This window comes from Cryptomeria japonica, chromosome 4, assembly GCF_030272615.1.
Source record: "Cryptomeria japonica chromosome 4, Sugi_1.0, whole genome shotgun sequence".
In the NCBI taxonomy this organism is placed as follows: Eukaryota; Viridiplantae; Streptophyta; class Pinopsida; order Cupressales; family Cupressaceae; genus Cryptomeria; species Cryptomeria japonica.
This window is the reverse complement of record NC_081408.1, coordinates 278861425-278886139: the sequence shown is the minus strand read 5'-3', so window position 1 is coordinate 278886139 and position 24715 is coordinate 278861425. Positions and strand designations below refer to the sequence as shown.

Sequence of the window (24715 nt, the reverse complement as noted above, 5' to 3'; positions counted from 1 at the left end):
AGCCCTAGAATGGTGTAATTAATTAAAAGGCATCTATGCATGTGACTCATTTACTCCTTTCTAAATCTAAGAAGATTACTGTTTATTCAAGGGTAGTGGGTAGGAAAGTAAGGTTGACCCAACCATATGTTGAACATTGTTCCATTGCCACACATGATTATGTAGTCTTTATAAAGAGACCTATGTAATTTATCAAAGAATATATCTACTACAATAATACCTCCATAGTCCCAATAAATATACTCAAATCATCTATAGAACTTGAGTTTTTATTCATATACTATTCTTTTTTTTTCCTACTTCTAGTAGTTTATTTTTTGTTTTTATCTTTTCATCTTTTGCTGATCTTATATTCTTTATTTAACTAATAAGCAATAAATATCACTGTCTAAGTTAGGAACCCCCACATGCATAATGTATTATTGATAACAAAAACTTTATTATCTAAGTCTACAATGAACTATTCCGAATTATAAAATACAAATCACTGAAATTAAAAATTATGACAACATTTATCTTAAACTTATTATTAATATAACATTTTATATTATAATAATTTTAGCAAGTTTTATTAATTGTGAAAATGATAATACTTGTTTTACATTAATATAACACATTCAATAACAGCTAGAAGAACATTATTTAAAGATTTACAGTCGCATGCTATAATAATTATGATAAGGATAAAACTTAGCATATCCAATAATCATAAATCGAATATTACGAGGAACCAGGGAGCCGCGTGATGAAGACAAATCGAACTATTCCGCCTTAGTAAACAAATATTAAGCAGAATTCTGTCGTCTTCCACTAAAAATGCACAGCAAGAAAATGGACGCCCACGGGTCCGACGTAATCGATGAGTAACCCTGCACTGAAAACGCCATGTAAATTGTTGAAGCAGAATTTCTTGTGCCGAAGGGCCAATATAAGGAGGCTAATTTTACATTCAAACATGTTTTTTATCATTTACGAAGTGATTAGCGCTGTTCTAAACGTTAGATTGACATGTTTTCCTGTTTCTGATAAGTATAAAACACTACTACATAGAGGGGTGTTTTAAGACAATATTTAAGACATGTTTTGAGCATATTGTCTCAACTTGAGACAAAAAACAAATTTAGTATTGTCTTAAAAAAATGTCTTTAACCGAGTGTCTTAAATTATCATCTTTAAAATTGTCTTTATAAAGACAATTTAAAACATAAGTTTTTTTGTCTTTGTAGAGACAATAGTTGGGATTAAAATCATATAGTCTCTCAAGAGACAATACATCTTTAGACCTCAACTATTGTCTATTGAAATACAATATAAAAAAATGTATTAAAAAAATAAACAATTTATTTTAATTATAGTTTTCAATCAAAATGTATTAAAAAAATAAACAATTTCTTTTAAATATTTTTTTGTGTAGGTTTCAACCTTCAATGTTTCCAAATAGCAAGAGAAGATTCAATGTAATTATTTTCAATATTTAATTTCTTACAAAACATTGAACAAAATACCATAACAAAATTATTATCAAGAAATACAATAATAATAATATTTATTTTCAATGTTTTGTATATTACATAATGATGTGGTGTTTCTCCAAAGAATATTGGATACAGTAAATAGGAAATGGTAGCAAAGTCTCTTCACAACAGAAGGTTACCACAAGGTTCTTTACAGGAGAAGGTAGTAGTATCTTCACAGAAATGTATAGTTTCCTTATGGCCACAAGCCAAATCTTTCAATACTACTAACTCCATGAACAATGGACATGGGCATCCACATTTTTGACAAGTATAGATGAACACAATAGAATCAAACTTCACATGACTAGATAGAACCATATTTAGCATCTTACAATCCATTTTTAGTAGCTTACAATCCTAGAGGAGGCTTTGGCTCAGTCTATAGTACATACACCTTACATGGCCCCATTTCACTTGGAAAAGGCAATGAATATTTTTAACAGATGAATAAGACAGTTAATACAATGCACTCAACAATATAAATCCATCTGGTGTCTTTACCATGACTAAAGTCTACATGGTATGCCTTGGAAAACGTAATTACAAACTCCCCAGGCTCTTGTACAATCTTATAAACAGGAACTCTACCCTCACTTAATATTTTTGGTGGAAACATTATTGTTTTTCCTATCAACAAAATAAAAGTTGCATCCTCTCCTTCATGAATGGACATTTCTGCACCATACACATTTTCCATAAATACATTTTCAAAATCATAAGCTGCATGCCCAGGAACACCATACCATGTCTTGGATGCACCACAATGGTGATAGTTAATGCTACCATAGAAAGAGAAGAGTTAGAAAATTTGATTTCTGAAAATATTGTAATTTTAAATTCATAATAGTGCTTGTCTTGTCAAATATGATGATCCTCAAAGAATAGAAACTAGTATAGATTTTATAAGAGACTTACCTGTATAAATAGTGATCCTCAACATGCCATGCAAACATGCTAACGAGCATTCCAATGTAAAAGCATTGGGTCACTCACCCCCTGCACCAACCAGAATGGAATTTCAGTTGGAACTGCTGAAAACACGACTCATATTCACTAGGATTAGACAAACTAACAAGGCTTACCAGAATTGGAGCTTCAAGTAGGTGCATAACAGATTTTGGAAGCCTCGAATATCCTGCATGCACCTCAAGAGAAACAAGGTATCAGTAGTCACATGTAGAATAAGTTATAGACTTGTGGCATATGCTCTCGCACATTATAACCACATTGCTTGAATCACATATTAAAACTTAATTAAATTGACCTCTAAGTTCCACTTGCTGGTTCCTAGTGAATCATTTGCTAATCTTGAGAAGGCACTCCCTTCAACATCACATGCATACTCAACAAAGTTTTCTTTCCCTAAAGTTATCTCAAGCTAGAACTCTCGTTCAACAAATTTGGCAGGCAATCTTGCCAAAGTAGAAAATTTATGAGCAAATAGCTTATTTTCTATTTTCTCAAATTCACAGAAGGAGTATTTTCTGAAAAACAACACTTCCATATCATAAATTGCACAGTACATGACTACCATAACTTAAGAATTAAAACTTGTCTATTTTAAAAAACATATATATGGCTAATATTCCTATTTTCCACTCATATAGTACTTAATTTATTCTTCAGTATCCCATCTTGCAACTTCAAATGGCTGCACTCTAGTGGTGAACTTGAATCCAGATTTCTCCTTCATTAGAACCACTCCAGCAGGCACTACTGTAGACACTGGTGAAAAAATCTTGCATATTCCTATAGCATGGCCAAGAGAAATTGCACAAAATAAAACCTTCTATATGATGCATTTATTGTGAAATAAGATCAAAAATAGAAAATAAGGAGATAACCAACCTGCCAATGATCAACATGGAACTAGTTTTATAGAATTTGAGTTGCAATCTTTAAAAGGAGGCCGAAAATGGTTTGTGTTCTGAAATAAGAGTTAACAAAAAATTCAAGCTTATATAGAGCCATACAGAGTTTCAACTTACATATAACTACATCCTCTTCCATATGTAATGTTATTACAACTGATATACACAACAACCTTTGAGTAGAAATCAATATGAAGAAGAAGAAGAAGAAGAAGAGGAGGAGGAGTATCGCAATAGCAATAAGAACCAGAAGGTTATGCAACTGAAACCATGGAGTTAAGAAAGGCAAACTATTAGAAGAAACTGTATAGTTGATCTAAATGCAAAACCACCCACTTTCATGTTTGGGATAGTAGCATGGAAAATGGCAGTTTAAACTTAGTCCATAGCAAAGATTGAGATTTAAAAAGGTCAAAAGTTCAAGCCAAATCACAGTCATATAACTCAGAAAATACAATAAAGAATTTGGCATCTGTGCAAAACTAATTACATTGTGCCACCAGCTAGGAGAGAGATCTACAGTTAAGCCACTCTACATCCACTTGATAACACTTCAGATTTGCCATTGCTTAGCCACAATAATCATACCCTTGTCGGGTGACAAAGGAGGGACTAAGTAACTGTATGCAAGTGACAAGTATTCTAGGCAGTCAACAAGGGTGCTTAATCATGCCTCAAATATGTGCCAAGTGCAAAATATATTTCAGTCAATCAATATCTGCTATTAGAAGATGGTGCCATTGGCACAATAGGCTATAACTAATATTGTCTGAAAAAGGTACCAGGATGCATTGAACAACGTATTGAACTTGTCAGGTATGAGATTATATTGTATACATTGCAAAACATTTTTTTTTCAGTCTTCTTCACCAACAGTTCCAAGATGGTAGTTATGTATTGTTTCAGTCAAGTCAGTTTCCATAATGAATAGACAAGTCATAATAGCAAATATATATTATTTCACTTAGTTTCGGTTATTCATTTGATCATAAACAAAGTAGAAAACAAAAATCCAGAAAGGACAGTAATTTATTATTGAGAATATCACATAAACAAGGATTTAGGTCACTCCCAATCGAGATTTGAGGTGATTATGGACCCTCTCTAGATATAGTTCCACAATTTCCCATTTTGGTGACTGCTTCACATTTCTTAGAATCCAAGTAAAAACTGAAAGGAAGGAAGTGCAGTATTGTACAAAGCTAAATTATTGTTTGCAGTTTTTGTAGAGTTTCGAACAAGATAAGAATAAAGAAAAAGAAAAGAAAGAATTTAGTATTGTTGCTAAAGTAGAATAAAATTAAACTTCAAACAAAAAAATGTAATGTCTGACTTTAATTTATCCAATTTTTCAATTTATTAAAGACTGACATAAAAAGACAAAAACTTTACAGTACTCATGACTAGAGTGTTCAAGCTACAAAAACTGGAAACTTATTGTGATAAAGGCTCCAAACATTTTCTTCATATTCTGAGAATAATATATAGAGAGAAGTAAAGTGTTGGGACTTTCCAAGGACTTGGCCAGACTAACAAAATCTTTGTATGAGGTACACCTAGAACTTTATGGTTACAAAGGCTCCAAACATTTCTTCATATTCTGAAAATAATATATAAAAAGAACTAAAGTGTTGGGACTTGCCAAGGACTAGGCCAGACTACCAAAATCTTTGTCTGAGGCACGCCTGGAACTTTTGGTGACAAAGGCTCCAAACATTTCTTCATATTGTGAAAGAATTGAAGTGTGGGGACTGAACAAGAACATCAATTTAGATAAAGAGGCATTATTTTCTGTTTCTGGCCACAAACTTAGTCTATAATAGTAGGAAATTGTGCAATAATAGTAACAACCGGCAACAAATTTTGATGAAGTTTTCAATATTAGTGTCCAAGTTGAAAGAACTTTAGTTTGTAATGATTAAGCAGTCAGCTAAAGAAAGTAGTGATATTTGACAAACTGAAAATCTGATATGCTCAACTGAATTATACCATTCATTTACTCATAAACATATATATAGTACTCAAGAATGATCCCTGTATATGTGGAAAACCTTGGCAAAGAGTTACAAGTCTTCAAGAAAGAGTATCCCCAAAGATAAACTCAAACATCCCACTTTGCAACTATAATTTAGACAAGAATCTAGAAGTCCAACTATAGTGGGTAAGTAGTTCCCATCAAATGGAATGAGCTCATGTGGTAAAACATATGGGTTTAAAAGTATAGACCCAAATTCAAACCCCTGGATAAAATTATGTGAAATTTGTGAGAAAGATTAATATGGAACAAGCAAAGAAAGAGTAACAAACAAAGATTGAATTCCACAAATGAGATAACAATCTCTACAGTTAGAGAACAAATTCAAACAAGATAATTTCTCTGCAAACAAGGCTGCAAACTTTCATTATTCCAAAATGTCTTCATAAGGAGAAAGCTACACATATATAGGCATTTATATGCCTAAAATAAAGGATTTGGGAATATTTTCCAAATCTCCATGTGAGATGGAAAAAAAAAGACATATAATATACTCTTCCAAATCTCAACATGAGATGAAGAAGAATAACAAATAAACTAATAAAACCATGATATACTTGTAGAGACCCAAAATTGTCCAGTCTAATTAAATAAATATTATTTATTTAATTATCTAAGCTTAATTCTTCTATTAATTAATTAAATCTTTATTTATTTAATTAATTCATTTATCCTCTTCTAGCCTTATTTCTCATTTAAATAAATACATTTATTTATTTAAATTATCCTTTTCCTAAATTAAATAAATATCTTATTTATTTAATTGATCCCACTTCTTCTATTAATTAAATAAATCTTTATTTATTTAACTAATTCATTAACCTTTTATACCCATGACACATGTCATTCATCTCTTAATTCATACAATACTTACCCCTTTCATTATTTTAATATTTCTTTTACCTACCCTCTAATCATAGCCGACCTCCTTTTACACCTTTCAATCTTATCCCTCCATTTCATATTGTGTCTTCTATATAAGGAGATGCTTCCTTCATTATCAAACCCTAATCGTTCTATGCATTCTAATCAATCATTCTAACTACTTGATCAATTGACTACTTGGCATATGTGATCCTACTTGCAACCACATTCCGTTCTTTGTTGAGCTCTTGTGCACATAAAATCTGAGAGTAAATATATCAAACAAGATCAATGGAGACAGGAAGAATGGAGATCCAAACCCTATTGGACATGTGATGGTATAATCTTTGTGATTTCATTTGATTTGTATTGTCTTAGGTAATCTTCATATGTTATGGTGGATCTTTGTTGTTGTTAGGCTAGGGTTTTGTGGTTGAATTCATTTAGCCTTTCAATTTCGTTATTATTGTTATCCATTTTCACCATATACATTTTGGCACACCCCGTGGGACATGGATTTTTGTTAGATCTATGATTTTTGCAGATTTTTCTAACCCTATATTGCTGTTTTGTAAAACAATTTGGAGAATAATCTTGTGCAGCTAGGGTTTTGGACACAAAATCAAGTCTTGGAGAGATTCGATCATATCTCACAAATGGAAAGGAAATTTGGAACCAAATTTTTTTTACAGGTTGAAGAAAGTATCAGGAGCGCGCAACCCAAAATTCAAAAATTTTGGATTAAATTTTCATTTTCTATGAATTTTTTATGATTTTTCATAAAAAATTAATTTTGAGAGCAAATGAGAGAATTTTTCAGATTTTCTTACATTTTTGGAAATCTATCATAATTATACATAGGATCTATTCTTTGTGCATTTAATTTTGATGCAAAATATTTCCCTAAAAATCAGATCTTTAAAAATTAGGGTTTTTCCTTCTTTTGATCAGATCTCACAAACGGCTTTGAATTGTGAGATCAAATATTTTTTATAGGTCAGGAAAAGTATTAGAAGAATTCAGTAAAAATTTCAGATTTTTTGGATCGTTTTGTCAATTTATATGAATTGTTTATGATTTTTCATAAAAAATTAATTTTGAGAGCAAATTAGCAAATTTTTTGGATTTTCTTACATTTTTGGGAATCTATCACAATTATACATAGGATCTATTTTTTGTGATTTTAAATTTGATGCAAAATTATTCTTCAAAAATCTGATCTTTGAAAATTAGGGTTTTGCATTATTTTACTCATATCTCACAAACTGCTTAAATTTGTTGCAAAAAAAATTTTGTGCAGGTTTGGAAGACCATCTGGACTCTCCAATAACAATTTTATATTTTTTGGATCGATTTTCCATTTTATATGAATTTTTTATGATTTTTCATAAAAAATTAATTTTTGGAGAAAATTAGCAATTTTTTTGGATTTTCTTACATTTCTTGAAATCTCTTGAAATTTTCTAGGTGGTCTTTTTTTATGATGAATCAGATCTTTGAATTGGTCAACAAAACGCATTGTTGAAGGCCCCTATTTCACAAAGTCTTTTGGATCTAAAATTTACCTAATTTGTGTGCTTGCAGGAAGGGGTGATCATTTGAAACAATCCAAACTACTAATAAATCTTTGCTGCAGGTCCTTGGCAAGGGTTTTTGGATTTTTATTGTGTGCCTTGTTTTCATAGACTAGCAAACACTTCAATTGGTGCACTAAAATTGAATCATTGTCTTTTGTGTCTTGAGCAATAGTCTCTTTTTGTTTAATCTTTAGAGGGCCTGTCTTCCCATGTGGTCATTAGGACTACTAGTGAGAAGAGAATGACCCAAGTGGTAGCAAGGAAAACCCACCTCTTTCGAACCACTATAAACAACTGTATTCATGGTGAAAACTATGGATAACGTGTGCTGATTAGTTCATACCGACACTATGTCTCCCCATAAACCCGTTTGATCAAATTTATTTGATCAGTTGTAGGCCGTAACCCCTACCGGCTGGGAGCCTTCTGTATTTACAGAGCTGCATGTGCTGCATGTATGGCCACATGAGTGGATGCCCTTACTAGCACCTTTTTGTTTTAGAAGCCAAAATCCTTCTAGTTGTTGAGGCAAGAGGTTGGACCTCTGGTAGCAGCCCACACACATACGGTTCTTAGTAGAGATACAAAGTTTGCCACGGGGAGTTTTCGTGGGGACTGATGCTTGGCTGACCCGAGAAGTGAGTGCCGAGGGTGGAGCCAGTGAGGTCAAGCATCTAAGTATCCACTCTGAATAGCGTAGCCTCGGGGGTAAAACCCCATGTGGGATCAACAACTATTGTCTTGGCTAGCCATAAGAATTGTGCTTGACTTATTTTAAACATTCAAGACCAAACAACAAAACATTGTGTCTTTTGTGTCTTCAAGTGTATGCAAAACATTTTTACATCAAACAACACACTTTTCTTGGAGTCATTTTGAGTCTAAACACTTGCAAACATTGAGTCCTCATCAACATTGTGTCCTCTTGTCACGAAAAACAGTCAAACATTCAGATTTGGTCACAACCAACAACTTCACAAATTGGAAAAATTTTACAGTCTAGCAAACAAGAGCAATCAGTTTCGGAATTCTTGAGCTTCCTAGGTTGTTTCTCCAAGTTTTCATCTAGCATTCAACTTGTCTTTGGGTCTCACAAAGTCCATCATTGCTTTACATCTTGCATTAAATTTACATTTGTCTGAACTTGAGTCAAAAGGTCACTTGCTTGTCCTCATCATACTTTGTCAACACACTACATACAACAACATTTTGCTAAGTGGTCCCTCATCAAGGTCTATGACCTTTGGGTCTCATTTGGTCTTACTTAGAGTCAAGGTCAACTTACCTCATCAAGAGAAACCATCCTCTCTTTGGAAGCCACACCTACTCTACTACATACATACTTGGTCTTACACTTTGGACATTGCAAGTACACCTCAGATTAATTTACATTCCATCCAACTCTTAGTCTTCCATACTCTTTCCATTTTCATCTAGTCTCACACATCTTGGTCAATACCTAGTTCATGGTTGAAACCCGTCTTCAAAAATCTAGGAGAGAAACTAAAGAGGCTCAAGAGTCCGCAAACATGAGTTCTTATGAGTATGACAATGATATCTTTTTCAATTCTGATCATACTACATTACCTGACATGGATGCCTATAGAAACATTCCAAATGTTGAGAACATGGACACTACAAACAACAACGCTACACACAATGACAATATGGACAACTTTTCCGTACATTCAGCAGATGTGGAAGAATCCATTATGAATCCCCATTTCAATCGATTGATTGAGGAAATAATGAGGAGGGATAGACAATACTTCTTACAAATGATGGCACAAAGTGGAGCCAAGATACCTCATGATTTTGACATGTCTCAAATAATGGAACATAGAACTTTGCAACAAACTCACTCCAACATGGATCAAAGGAGACCTAATAGTGGAGGCAATAGAAGACCACATCTTGTGCCTGAATCACCATCATCTTTGTTTCAAAAACCAGAGGTCCCACATACACATGGTCAAGCATATGATACTCACCTTCCCAGACCATTATGGAAGTCTTATGTAGATAAATATGCTCAATCACATACCAATGCTAAGGATCAACCACCAAAGCAATTGGATATTCAAAGGCATGCTCAAAATTTGGACACTAGGAAACCCCATGTCAAATTTGGGGACAACACACTGGAACAAACTCATGACATGCTTGTAGACTATGGTATACAGGGACAAAATAGATATTTCATTCCTCAACATGAATCTATACCAAGTGGTCCATATACGCAGCATCACTATAGACCTCCTCCATATGAGCATGTGTATGATCAATATCATCCATATATGCAACATGCTCCTCCTCAAATTGGTGCCTCAAGCATGGGGTATGATCCAAGAAGTTGATCTCCACCTAAGAGCAATTTGGAGCAACAAATCAGGGAAAAAAGAAAATGGAGGACATAAATACACCGAAGCCAACATACACAATGAGAGACATATGTCCTTATCCATTTGACAAGAGCATTCCAATGCCTCCTTTTCATACACACTTTGTGACGCCTAAATTTGATAAGTATAGAGGAAAAGGGGATCCTAAGGCACACATAAGATAGTTTTTCACAGCTTGCATTGAGGTAGTAGCAGAATAGACATATTTGATGAGATTATTCCCACAAAGCCTAGGTGATCAAGCTATGGAATGGTTCTCCCAACTCCCACCTGGTATTAAGTCATGGGGTGACTTAGCAGAGGCATTTATTCAACATTTCTCATACAACATAAAGACAGACATATCAGTCACTACTTTGTGCAACACCAAGCAAAAAGAGGGAGAGTCTTTTGCATCATTTTTACAAAGATGGAGAAATCTAGCCAGCAGATGCTCTTGTCAAATTCCACAAAAACAAATGGTAGAGATGTTCACCCAAAATGTTAACAAAGATATTGGTTATGACTTAAGGAAAGCTTGTTTGTCCACCTTCAAGGACGTCATAGAAAAAGGCTTAGCAACAGAGAAGGTCCTAATTGAACAAGGAGTCATTAAAATATTCAAGGAAAACAAAGATGAGTTTAAAGGAAAAGACAAGCCAAGATTTTGGAATAAAAACAAGAACATAGTCAATGATGGTGTTGTTGACGCCAACACAGTGCGACCCAAATTCATCTTTTCGGGTTCAAGTTCTACAAACAATCAAGTGAATACTCAAACAACTTCTAGATCACGAAGGAAGTACACCCCATTGGGAGAACCACTTGAGTCAGTCTTCAAGAAGCTAGTGGCAAACAAGGTAATCACAGTTCCATATTTTCCTCCATATGAACCAAAGGTCAAACCAAATTGGTGGAATGATGATGAGTACTATGAATTTCATAAGAGCAAGGGTCATAAGACAGGAAATTGTCATCGACTGAAGAACATCATACAAGATCTCATTGATAGGGGTGACATTGAGATTGAAGGACATTCCTCCAATCAAGAACATGAGATGTTTAAGGAACCATTCCCAAAACATGACAAGGGAAAAGCTAAAGCCACAGAGGATCAAACCAACTATAATAGAGCATCCTACAACTATGATTCAACTATCAATCACATCTCGATGGACAATTACGTCTCTATCATTATCATCAAGGACAAAGCGTCTAAGAATTCTACTCGGAGACCCAAGATTGCCGTAAAAGGTGTTGAATCTTCTTCTGAACCTACCTCTAAATGTCATGTTACAACCTGCTGAGGTAAAATCCCTTTGCAAGGTGCTCCAACTAAAAACACTGCTTCTTCATCAACCAAACCTGAGTATGACCTTATAGAACAGTTAGGGAAGACACCCGCGCTCATCTCCATCCTTGAGCTATTATGCATATCTCCCGCACATAAAGCCATTCTTGACAAAATCTTGAGAGACACTTATGTTCCTACTGATCTAAACGTGGACCAGTTTCAAGCCATGGTGGGATACCTTTCCATTCCACACTCTCTTACATTCACAGAAGTTGATGATGCCTCCGTGAGTCAGCCACATAATGCGCCTTTACACATTGAAGCCTTCATACACAAACATTGAATAAAATGAGTCCTGATAGATGGAGGAGCTGGTCTGAACATTTGTACATTGAGCACTATTAAACAGTTGGGATATTCTGATAAAGTTGTGAATTCTACAAACAAAATTACTATCAAAGCATATGATGATGAAGAGCGTTCATCCAAGGGTACAGTCACCTTACCCCTCAAAGTTGGGCCAATTACAAAGGATGTGGTTTGTCAAGTACTTGATCTTGATCTCACATACAATATATTGCTAGGACATCCTTGGATTCATGAAATGAGGGCAGTCCCATCTACATATCATCGATGTATCAAGTTCCCTCACAATGGAGTTGAAGTGACCGTCAAAGCTAACCCAAATCCATTCATATATTGCAACAATCTGCAATCTCAATTAGAAATAACAATCCCAGTCAATCGCGAAGCTGTTCCTTCATCGACATATGTGGATCCTGAATCCTTAAAAGCTTCTACATCCAAACAAGCAGAGCTAAAAGAAAATTTCAAGATTAAAGACCTAGGATGTGGTGAGTATATATTTCATGTTGATCAACTCCCACTATCTCCTAAGGTATTCAGTTGACAAGAACAACCTACAAAAAAATTGCAATGCCAAGGAATTGGGTGTGAACCACCTAGTGTTGTGGCTACTGAGTCTGAATGTAAATCTCCTCTAGTGGTGCAAGCAACTCTGGATATCAATAGTCCTGAGAGTGGTTCCAACAAAGAATCTATTGAGTGTATCGCCAACCCTCTTGAGAACTCACATAGCCTTACCATATCATCTGCTCATTCCATTTCCACTCCTCTCCTAGACTTGGGTCAACAAGAATCACAAAAGCCCTTACTCATTGGGGATCAAAAATCAAGCTTTGAAAAGAAAAATCTAAAAGTCAATAATAAAGAAAAGTCCTTTAGTCCAAATCAAAATCAAAAGCTATTGGACTCTGCAAAAATCAAGGTCAAGGATAAAAATCCAATGAAAGAAAAAGAGCAAGAGTTGATCTCCCCTAATATCAAAATAACTGGGGGCAAAAATTCTACAATTGCAAGTCAAAAAGATTACTTGTTGATCCTAAGTCTCCATCATGCTATCCTACTTTCACTTCTTTTCGCAATCATAAGCCTTCATCACTCATCTACTTGTTCCACACATCCTTTCCCTTCTGGTGATACATCATGGACCTTTAATGGAGCTTCCTTGAAGGACTTTGTTATCAGGGATGCCCAAACTTCTTTAGGTGACACGCATACGGGCCTGTGTAGTCCACACACTAGTAATTCTATCATAGTTCCTTCATCAAGGAAGAAAGACACTCAAGCTACACATCATTCAGTCAAGGAACAATGCAACTACAATCACAAAGTCAAGCCTCGCACATTCGAGGTAGGTGATTTGGTTCTCAGAGAAAACCCCAAAAATCAGCAAGACAGAGAGAAGAAGGGCAAGTTCGAACCAAACTGGCTTGGTCCTTACATCATCACAGCAACATATGGATCTGGGGCATATCAGCTCTCAACAACAGAAGGTGAACCTTTAGAGGATCCTATCAATAGCATGCACCTTCGCAGGTTCTACACATAGCTCTTTGGAATATCCTAATTCAAAAAATACAAAAAAATCAAAAATTTCAAAAATACAAAAAAAATTATAAAACAAAAAAAATCATTACTTGGTGAAAACTTGGCAAACAGGCGCCTTGTGACATAAAAGAAATTGAAAAATCGAAAAAAGTAAAGAGAAATAATTTTGTCCAACGGTGAAAACCACTTCGGTGGCACCCTGGGCAAGTACCATGGTGAAAACTGGGTCACCAGCGCCATGCGTAGAGACATTACTCCTCCCTCCTTAAGGATTCACTTTCATCCTTTCACTTTGCACACACTCACAACCTATTTGTTGATAATAAACTTACCCATTCCCATCATGGCTTGTTATTGATCTACCCAAGATTGGTTAGCCATTCATAATAAACCTCCCTTTTCACCTCCCTTTCCATCCATAATAAATCAGATCCTATTTGTGGCTAAGGCAAATCCTACGTCTAGTGATAGGTGTGGAACTGAGAACATCACATGTTTCGAGGAGTACAGTTTCTTCCAGCTTCATTCAGTCTATCTGCGCACAATTTGCAATAAAGCAACATTTGCATCTCAGATCCACAATAAAGTTTCATCTTCTCCGCAATAAAGTATCAGTTTCAGATGAGACACAATAGCAACAATGGGCTTCAACAAATCAAATCTTTCAACAGACTCAGACAACATATGGTTCCATGCTATCTATCCTTTTTGTGAAAGTAAACATTGTGACCACAATCAAATAAGACCTATACAAGTGACAAGAGACACTAAACTTGAGGGCTACAGTGGATGTTGGTGTTGAGTCTTGGTTTTCTTTTGATTTTATCTTTTGGTGACATGTCTTTTATCTTTTCCGGGATGTCTCTGACTAGAGATTCTATCTCCAAGATGTCTTTAACTAGAAAGGCGAAGATGGGGTATCATCACCTATTTTCTTTTGTTGTCTGTGGATTGTCTCTTAGTAATGCTATGACTTGTCCAAGGATATGAGGACACTGTGAGTCTAGTATGAACTGGGGCATTCCTTGTTTGCGACTGTCTTATCTCCATGCAAATGGGTACAATGACTTTCTGGGTCAAACATATGCCTCGATTGTCATAACCTACTTGCCATAATAAAGCTCAATGATGATAACGCACAAGAAGCTCTTTCACTTTCATATCATCTGTCTTCCATCCCCCTTTCTTGATTGACTTCCATCGTCCTTCTTGAGTCCACGTAGCCTACTATCACATGACTGAGTATAGTGACACACCAAAAACATTTGCATTTCATGTAGTCGCACCTGCATCACCACATATAAGCATTTCATACATACATATAGATATGACATCCTACACATAACACCTATTAGCACAATTTACATTTGCATTATCATATTCATTTGCATTACATACATTCACATTTGCATCATGCATACACATATAAAACATAAAAGAACAAAAATATTGCATTGCATCATATACATATTTGCATCCATATCATAAGCATCACATAAGAACATCTCATCACATAGGTACACATGCATATAGTTGTCGCAAAGATGAATCATCTCATATATATATAATCATAAAGTGTCATGATACAATGATGTCAAAATCATATGGCTACAAAAGCACCTGCAGGTGTCTACATCATCATACAAAAATGGTACAATACTGATACATAGGGAGCCTTCTATGGCTATGATGAACTCCCTCCCTCGGAGCCGCTGGCCTCGACGGAACCTAAGCCCCTGAAGGACCCGCTCAAGGATCATCCCTCCTATCTCCTCTATCTAGTGGTGGTGGAGGACCCATAACCCCACCACTCAATGCCTATCTCCTCCGGCTCCCTCCCATAGCTGTCGCTGTACGTGATAGTCTATGGAAGCTCCTTGCCCGTTGATCCACTGGCACTGCACCATAATAGAGATCTCGCCAGTAGGAAATCTCCTCCCCTGCCCGCAGGACATAAGCATATCCCGCCCCTGTGTCCTCCACTGCCTGTATCCCCGCCCTCAGCGTTGTCTCAGCCTTTGTATAACGCTGAATAGCCTGATCCCGCTCCCGCTCAGTATCTCTAAGCCTCCTCCTGAGCCACTCCCTCTCCCTCTCCAACTCTTGGATCTCATCTGCCTAGCACTAGTAAATCTCCCTCAGCTCTATCAGCTCATCCTCCTCTACGTCAGCCCCCTCCACCTCTGCCTGTGACTCCCCCTGTACGGGTGCCTGCCCCTGTGCCTGTACCTGTACTGGTACCTGTCCCTGTACCTGTACTTGCCTGGGACCCTATGCTGCTGGCACTTGTAGCGGAAATCCACCGCGACCCCTCACCACCCGAGCCTGTCTCTCCTCTCCACCCTCCCTCCGAGGTGCAACCCTCCTCTCTCGAACTGCTCCCCTCCTCCTCCATCGGCCTCTACCCCCATCACCTCCACCATCATCATCATCCCCACCCCCATCTCCATCCAATGGCTCTCCTAGATCCATCAAGTGTGGGAAGGGATGCTCTACCCAGTATGCTGTATACTCGGCATCCATGTCGGCATCCTCAATTTCTGGGCACATGTCCCAGGGTAGTGGCATCATCTCTACCAGCTGTGTAACTGCCTGATCTCTGATAGTCTATGCATACATGCCTGAGCCCCATGGCATCCTCTGGATCCTGCCAAACTGTCGGGTAACCCTGTCCACTAGCTACCTCTCCAGCACATAGGGCATCCGGCCAATCAGATACCTACTCCAAAAGGTGTAAGGAAGCTCAACTGCATCATCCTCCCGCTGCTCGCATCCCAGATATGGCCTCCATATGACCACATCAATATCATCTATCACTCGCTGCCAGTGCTCCAACCTGCCAATCCGTGGCTGCGACATGATCATATCATACAAGTGCACAAAGCTGCGTCCATGTCCCCTGCCTCTGAAGTGTATCGACCTCATAATTGGCAGATGCTCATAAGCCCATACCTACAATAATGTCACCCCACAGCCCAATCCCACTGATCCATGATATACGAACTGATGTAGCTCATAGTAGAGGTGTCCCAACACACACAGTCCCCAAGCATATTTGGTGTGCTACGTCACCAATGTCTCCAGTGCTCCTCCCCAACCCATAACCAACCCCCGTGTCGCCCTATCTAGACACAGGAACCCACTGATCACTCCTCCTACCACTACTGGCAGCGCTAGTCCTGTGGCTAGCATAGTGTCCCATGCCACGTGTCCTGCCCTCATCTCCAGTCCTGGGTCCTGGAATACTCATCTTAGGGCCTCCTTATCTCCATCTTGATCATATGGGATCAGCTCCCCATCAATCGGTATCCTCAGTATCCTATATACATCCTCAAGGGTGACTGTCATCTCACCTATCGGCAAATGAAATGTATAGGTCTCAGAGTGCCATCTCTCCGCCAGCGCAGTCAACAGTCCCATGTTCGCCTGAAACTCAGGCACATATAGAACATGTCTCAATCCCATCTCCTCAATAGCAGCTCGCTCCTTAGCTGTCAGCTCAGGTCTCAACCTCTATGTAGACAAGAATCTCTCCCGGGACTCCAACATAAGCAAATACTCCTGCAGTCAAGCAAATCAATCATGTCAGTCATCGTGGCATTCACTGTTCATCACAAAATGCTACTTTTTATCCAAATGCATATTGCTATCTACCCTAGTGACACTCACTGTTCATCACAAAGTGTTGCTTCTATCCTAGTGGTACTCCCTGTTCATCACAAAGTACTATGTGTTTTGCACTCCCTATTCATCACAAAGTGTTACTCACATTTGCACTCCTTGTTCATCACAAAGTGCTGCTCATATTTTAGTACTCCCTGTTCATCACAAAGTACTCTATCTTGGTACTCACTGTTCATCACAAAGTGCCTTGATCTATCCTAGTCTTCCCTAGAGAACCTGCTTGAGTGTATCCTCTCAGCAGCTTATCCAATAGATAGCGTATGTTCATCACAGAACTGGCGATTTGACCTAGAAGACACAAATTCACATTTTTGGACACAAACGCGCCTGATAAACACAGACATGCCTATGCTCTGCACAGACGCACTTGGGCGACACAAATGTTCCTTCTTGGCACAGACACGCCTGACCATCACAAACGCAGCCGCATTTGGCACAGACGCAGTTTCAAACGCAGACGCGCCTGGCACAAACATAGACGCCCCTCGTGAGCATAGACGCGCCTGACACCAACGCAGACGCGCCTGGACATTTTTGGACCTTTTTTGGGACCCTATTCTAAGCGCATTTATTGCTCTATCTACCATGCATTAATGACAAAATTAAATGCGTCAAAGTACGAGGAGGTTTGTTGGTACTTACCGGCTCTCCTACCTCTGCTGGCCTCTGAAATCGGCAAACGCGGTCGAATCTGTGATCGAAAGCCATCGCTGCTGACTACTGCTGCTCTTTTCTCTTTCTGCAATCTGCTCTCGTGGATGTGTAGATGACAATGAGGATGTATTTTCCCCCGTGGTCTATCTTATAGCCTACCCTACCCCTAGCCCTCATTTCTCGAGTCAGCCTTCATTATCCCGTGACTCTGTCACTTTATCCGGTCAGTCCATTCTAGCCTTTCTTTCTTATCGAGAGATTGTCTGCAATCTTTTCAGACATTTTCATCCAATCTCTCGAGGGGGCATATCATTCCCATCTTGGGGCAAATTTGTATCAGTTCATCTTATCTTCTTTCAAACAACGCGACAAGCCGCATTGTCTCAAAGAGGGGCAAAATGTAGACACCCAAAATTGTCCAGTCTAATTAAATAAATATTATTTATTTAATTATCTAAGCTTAATTCTTCTATTAATTAATTAAATCTTTATTTATTTAATTAATTCATTTATCCTCTTCTAGCCTTATTTCTCATTTAAATAAATACATTTATTTATTTAAATTATCCTTTTCCTAAATTAAATAAATATCTTATTTATTTAATTGATCCCACTTCTTCTATTAATTAAATAAATCTTTATTTATTTAATTAATTCATTAACCTTTTCTACCCATGACAAATGTCATTCATCTCTTAATTCATACAATACCTACCCCTTTCATTATTTTATTATTTCTTTTACCTACCCTCTAATCATAGTCGACTTCCTTTTACACCTCTCAATCTTATCCCTCCATTTCATATTGTGTCTTCTATATAAGGAAATGCTTCCTTCATTATCAAACCCTAATCATTCTATGCATTCTAATCAATCATTCTAACTACTTGATCAATTGACTACTTGGCATATGCGATCCTACTTGCAACCACATTCTGTTCTTTATTGAGCTCTTGTGCACATAAAATCTGAGAGCAAATATATCAAGCAAGATCAATGGAGATAGGAAGAATGTAGATCCAAACCCTATTGGACATGTGATGGTATAATCTTTGTGATTTCATTTGATTTGCATTGTCTTAGGTAATCTCCATATGTTATGGTGGATCTTTGTTGTTGTTAGGATAGGGTTTTGTGGTTGAATTCATTTAGCCTTTCAATTTCGTTATTATTGTTATCCATTTTCACCATATACAATACTAACTTATGCTAACCTCATAACAACTACGAAACTAACATTTTACTTTTCATGTTTCACTTTTTATTTTTGACACTTACATAGGATAAGAAACAAATAAAATTAATACTAAGCTAAGAACTTATATATCCTATGCATACCCTATAAATCCTCATCAAAGATAGTAAGGATAGTGAGCAATGCAAGATACAATCACATTGAAGACACTTGTTAGAGAGGGGTAGTATGAACCAAAAGATAGTCATGTACAAAGATTATCTCAAGTCTGAATTAACAAAAACACAAGGTTGATAGTTATAGAAGCATAAGGAGTAATAGTGAGCATAAGGAGTAAGGAGTAACACTGACAGTCATAGGGTAGTGACAGTGAGCATAAGGAGTAAGGAGTAACAATGACAGTCTCACAGGGTAGTGACAGTGAGCATAAGGAGTAAAACTGTCAAAATAGTCATTATGTTTTGACACGACATAGGATAGTCTTAAAGGAGATGATTTTCAGAGGAGTAAACCCTAGGTAAAAGTGCAATCCATAGACTGAAGAAAGTTCTTCTTAGGGTAAAGGAAAGAGGTATGACAACATGGAGGCAGATAAAGGCTTTCAAGTCTTGTCAAGGGTTGGCCTTGTGAATGTAGCAGAGATCAAGTATGAACTAAGAACAACAACACTATATATGATAGTCCCAAGTGCAATCAACAACGACAGTTAAGAGAGCCGTTGATGGAGGAAAATGACTTTAAGACCTAAATGAAATCCTCAGGCAGAGGTAATGTAGTAGAATTGATTATCATTGGGACAAAATTTTAAAACTCAATTAGAAAAGTGATTTGATAGTAAGGATGATCATAGAGCAGTGATTAAAAGTTTTGACAGGATACAGATAGTTTGCAGAGACTTATAAGAAAACAATGCAATGAAGATAATAAAGTCCAATGTGAATGCCTTAAAGATCTAAAACAGACAAGGAAAGCAAACATACATCATTTGTTTACTGTTTTCTTTCTCTTAACTCTCACAATAGTAGTAAAAGGTTTAAAGAGCAGTCAAAGACACAATATGACAGGCCACAGTAGCCATTGAGAAGACCAAGGGACTAGTGACAGTCCTATGTAGGTAGAAGACACTCACCTATGGCTATGATAGGCAAAGATCATTGACATTTGTGTCATCTTTTCATGTACCATTGTTTTCATTTATTTGGTTATCTTTAACTGTAGAAAATCTATAAAATCTAATGCACAGGGAGATAGTCGATGATGTGAGCATATTATATCTTATATAATGAATATATGGTGTTAGCAACCAAATATTTAGCTGTAGGAACATCATCATCTGCAGCCATCAATGTTATTGAAATAAGAATGAAACTTGTAGGCAACAAGATGTTGAATAAAGATTCATGTTGATGAATCATACCATGGAATATCCATGTGAATTACATATCTAAAATAAATAGAATTCTCTTGTAAATGTTCCCAATTTTAAATTTTAAATTATATATTTATATATAAAATTATAAAAAAATTAATATAAATTCATTATGAAAGATTAAAGTCAATCCAAATGTATTTCAAAGTCAAAACCATAAAAATAAATCTGCACAAGGAATACTCATATTTTAGAGGAGTTTTAGATGATAAGAGAAGTCAAATTATGAGATGAGATAGAAGTCCAAGTTCTTTTTTTTTTAAATCTGAGTGTGCTGCCTGGTTGCTAGCCCGATAGGGTCAAAGTATACATTGTGTACTAAAGACCAAACATAAATCATATTTGTTTCCAAGCTTCTTGCTTACCTACCTAATGATGAAGAGTCAAACAATGACAGGTGTTGCAACCAAACTGATATGTATATGCCAAGTATGTATTATAGTGGGAGTATGTATGGCGATGGATGTTCAACCAAATTGTTGTCTTTGGCATGAACCTTCAACTTATACCAAGTGCATAATCTTGCAGTGGGAATGATATTTTCAAAAAAATATTTAGATTTATCATCCTAAATTAGATAGACGTATCACACAGAGGGCAATTAAATTTGATTTTACATGTTTTAGCCTTTTATCAGATATAGTTTTGATATCAATGATAAATATATGTTCTTGTCTAACAATGATAACTAATGACAGTTTAGAGCAATCATATGTTGTTGCAATCAATACAAGGGCAAAGACAATTTGGCCACAACCAACACAAAGCAGCATCCCATTCCAAATACAAGCCATGGAGTTAGTGGAAGATACATTCCCACATAAGGACAGGGCAGTTAACTAAAGGAGCTAATCTGTGTACATACATCTAAGAATACTTTTGCTAGCTTTAATAGAATAAGTAAAGCACAAGTAAAGAAAATTAATGGACAATCTCAAACAATGAACACAGATAACAAAAAGAGAAAAATATTGATATTCCATCATTTTAAAGGGACAAGTGATAGTATAATAATGATAGAGAATGACAATCACTACCTCATGAAGCCAAAGATATAAGTGTGGCAAATCTAATAAGTGTCAAAATAACAGAGTGCTGACAGTCAATAATATTAGTTTCAGTAGCATGTTGACATTGATATCAAAGCAATAAATTGAAATAATGGAAGGTCTCTTCATCTGGCCAATATTGCTAAGGCTTCTTTCCCCAAGATTAATTTTGTTTCATTCTTGGTTCTATTGGAAAGTCACTCTCCTCAAACCATCTCTGAATGCTCTTCCTATCATATGTAGCTTTATAAAAAAATGTCACCAGATCTTTCATCATTTCGAGGAAATTGAGACAGACATAACAAGGCCTAGACAATAGGTTTGATGGAATACAATCTATACATCATCCCAAAGATAGCTAGAGCAACAGTTCACAATGATCAGGATAGTGAGAAGACAACTTATCTATGATAATCATCTTAGACAACAAAGCATGTCAAAAGGAATTCCAAGTAGATAATCATAGCATTAAAGGATAGTGCAGAGCAGGTCAGAGATAGTAGAAAGAAAGGGCAAATGTTTCTTACAACAGTGAGCTTGAAAATGGAGTTAGAAGATAGATCTATACAAACACCCCAAGCACTATTGCCAATCATGTTAGGAGTGCAGTCTTTTCTTACATAAAATGAGGGATTATTGACAATTAAATAAAACGTACAATCTTCATCAAGAGGCAATAGAAAGGTACAACCCAAGGAAGAAATATCATAGTCAATTCTTGCAAATTAAGTTCTTGACAGTGCCTTATGCCATGTATTTGGAATGGAGGCCATTGAAAGAGTAAAGAGCCCAACTATACTCACAAAAGGGTCCTACCATTATAGTGATCTAGAAAGATTTCAGTCCAATCATATGGCTATGTTTGTAGAAAAGATTAAAAGAGGATTCCAAGAGCACTCTCAAGAAGCAAAGGAAGGGTGTGGAAGGACTCTACACAAGCAGTTAGTGAGAAATGATTTAAAGGACAGATAAGGAGAATCATAAAATATTAATGGACAATCTTTTGTCTTAGGTATAAAACAATCAACTAAGTAGCAGTCCACAGTACAAGGGACTTTGCAATCTAAATGGATCTCCAATGATTTCTTTTGACAGTAGCTGTTGCATATGAGCAAGGAACATGACAAAGGCTAGCATACTACATGAATAGTCTCCCTAAGAAACAACACATCATTGCCAATGTCCACAAGACAACGATGGCCTATCTAAGGTAAGGTTTTGAATTCAAAGATATTACAATGACCAGGTTAAAGTACAAAAATGAGGTTCTGAAGACACAAAATGAGGCCATTGCATTGATCAGTGACAAAGAAGATGCTAATAGTGGATCAAAATAATAGTGTGATGCTGCCATAAAAACAGAATATGATGGTGGCCTTGATTTTAGATGAGTTAACAATGAAATCAAACCTTATTTCAAGCTTCTATTAAAAAAAAATGAAATGACAGTCTAAAGAATGAAAGCAAGGTATCCGTCAATCAAGAGGATGCCACAGTCCAAAGAGGGACTCTAATGCAGTTACAAATCAAAAAATGATAGTGTTTAATGAAGAAAAGAGGACTGCCCAAAGCTTCAAAGACAATAAGGTTTTCTCAATCGTCTTACAAAGTTAAGAAAAAAATAGTGTTCATTATAGTTTATAATAGTTTTAAAACAAATTCTGTACTATGTGATTGTTATAGTAAGCACTCAACAAGCACACTCATGCCAAAGCGAATTTTTGAAATTAGATTTCTGTTCTCCAACAAGTATCAAAACTCTTGCGTTTAACTTTGGTTGGTGCCCTCTTTTAACCAATGCATGTGATGTCTAACATATTCCCCGAAATAATCAATCTTGGAGTCTATGCTAGAGAACTTCTCCAAGTAATATTCTCGGGATTCAAGCCAGATTCCCAAGATTTAAATCCTGTATTGGGATACAATCGAGAGAGATGGTGTGGGGCTCTCGAAAAGGAGGCAAATCCTTTGGTTGGTTCTAAAACCAGGTTGGGTTGATACAAATAGACAAATAGCACCTACTCGGTATTAAACATAGCAATTTTAAAAAAACAATTTTAAATAATTTTCCGGTTGATATATATAATTTTTGGGTTGATAAGAATAGACAAATAGGTTGGTATTTTACATTTCTTTTATGTATTCGTTTCCTCCTTCTCAGTGATCGAAGCTTTATATTAATAGGGTTGCTGATTACCCAGAATGGTATACAGAGCAGAGGTGGGCATTGAATCAATTGGTGGTAGATCCCCACTCAACCTTACGCGAAACACCCTTCCTGGAACCCAATCATGAATTAATATGCATATAAGAATGCGGTTCAGGATTGCTGCTCCGAAGAACCAGAATAACAGGGTAGGGGGTTTGCATGCCAGCAAGATAAATAACCTATTCTATGGTGGGAGTTTCCTATAGTTGCTTCCTCCATAGAGAAACCAAGAAGTCCTGTGGTTTTAAGAACCAAAAACCATTCGACAAAATCAATCAGGATGGGAGTCGACTGATTGATGGGAAAGAGAGGAGGCAGAGCTTGCGGCTGGTGGTGAAGCGCCCTGGTGTTGCCCCTTAAAATAGCACATGATTTTGGTTTTTTTGGGGTCGCGAGATTTTCAAAGTTTTTCTTAGAGATCAAATAAAATCTCTTGTGCCCATGTACTTGACATTAACAATTAACCATTGTCCATGTTTATTCCAGTAAAAAACAGACAAAACGATTAAGAAAAAATAGATAAATAAAATCCTGCGAGTAAGGGCTTACCTGAGAAATCAAGAGGACGCACGAGAACTCCATTGCAAACAAGTTGTTATTGCTCCAACATGTCCGAGATCCTTTACCAGATTAGGGCAAGGGATAAAAAAAATTCAACGCAGACGATACCCATCTAGAATGCCCACTTCTAAGGGTAGATAATTTTTTCAATTTAACAGATCCAAATAACAGAGCAAGGGATACCCACATTTAAAAAAAACCAAAAATATCTACAAGAGAAAATTATTACCTGTTTGCAGCATAGACCTGGATTTCTCAACTTGGACAGCTTGCAGCTCACTCTTAGAATGTTGAATGGCAATGCATGAGACGGGTAGAACAAGACGGGTAGGCCATAGAAAAATTCCCGTCATACCATGAAAAATCTTCCCGCCTGCATCCGCATGATGTTGCCGCTGCTACCGCTAGTTTGTAATGGATGAAGCGGAAATTGCTACATAATGGAGCGGTAGACTCTGAGTTGAGCACAGACTAATAGTCAAGT

The 24715-nt window shown here is 36.7% G+C and overlaps 1 pseudogene; it reads right to left on the bottom strand.

Moving 5' to 3' along the window:
• Positions 1–785: 785 nt before the first annotated feature.
• Positions 786–24584, bottom strand: LOC131875080 (lysine-specific demethylase JMJ706-like; annotated as a pseudogene).
• Positions 24585–24715: the final 131 nt, after the last annotated feature.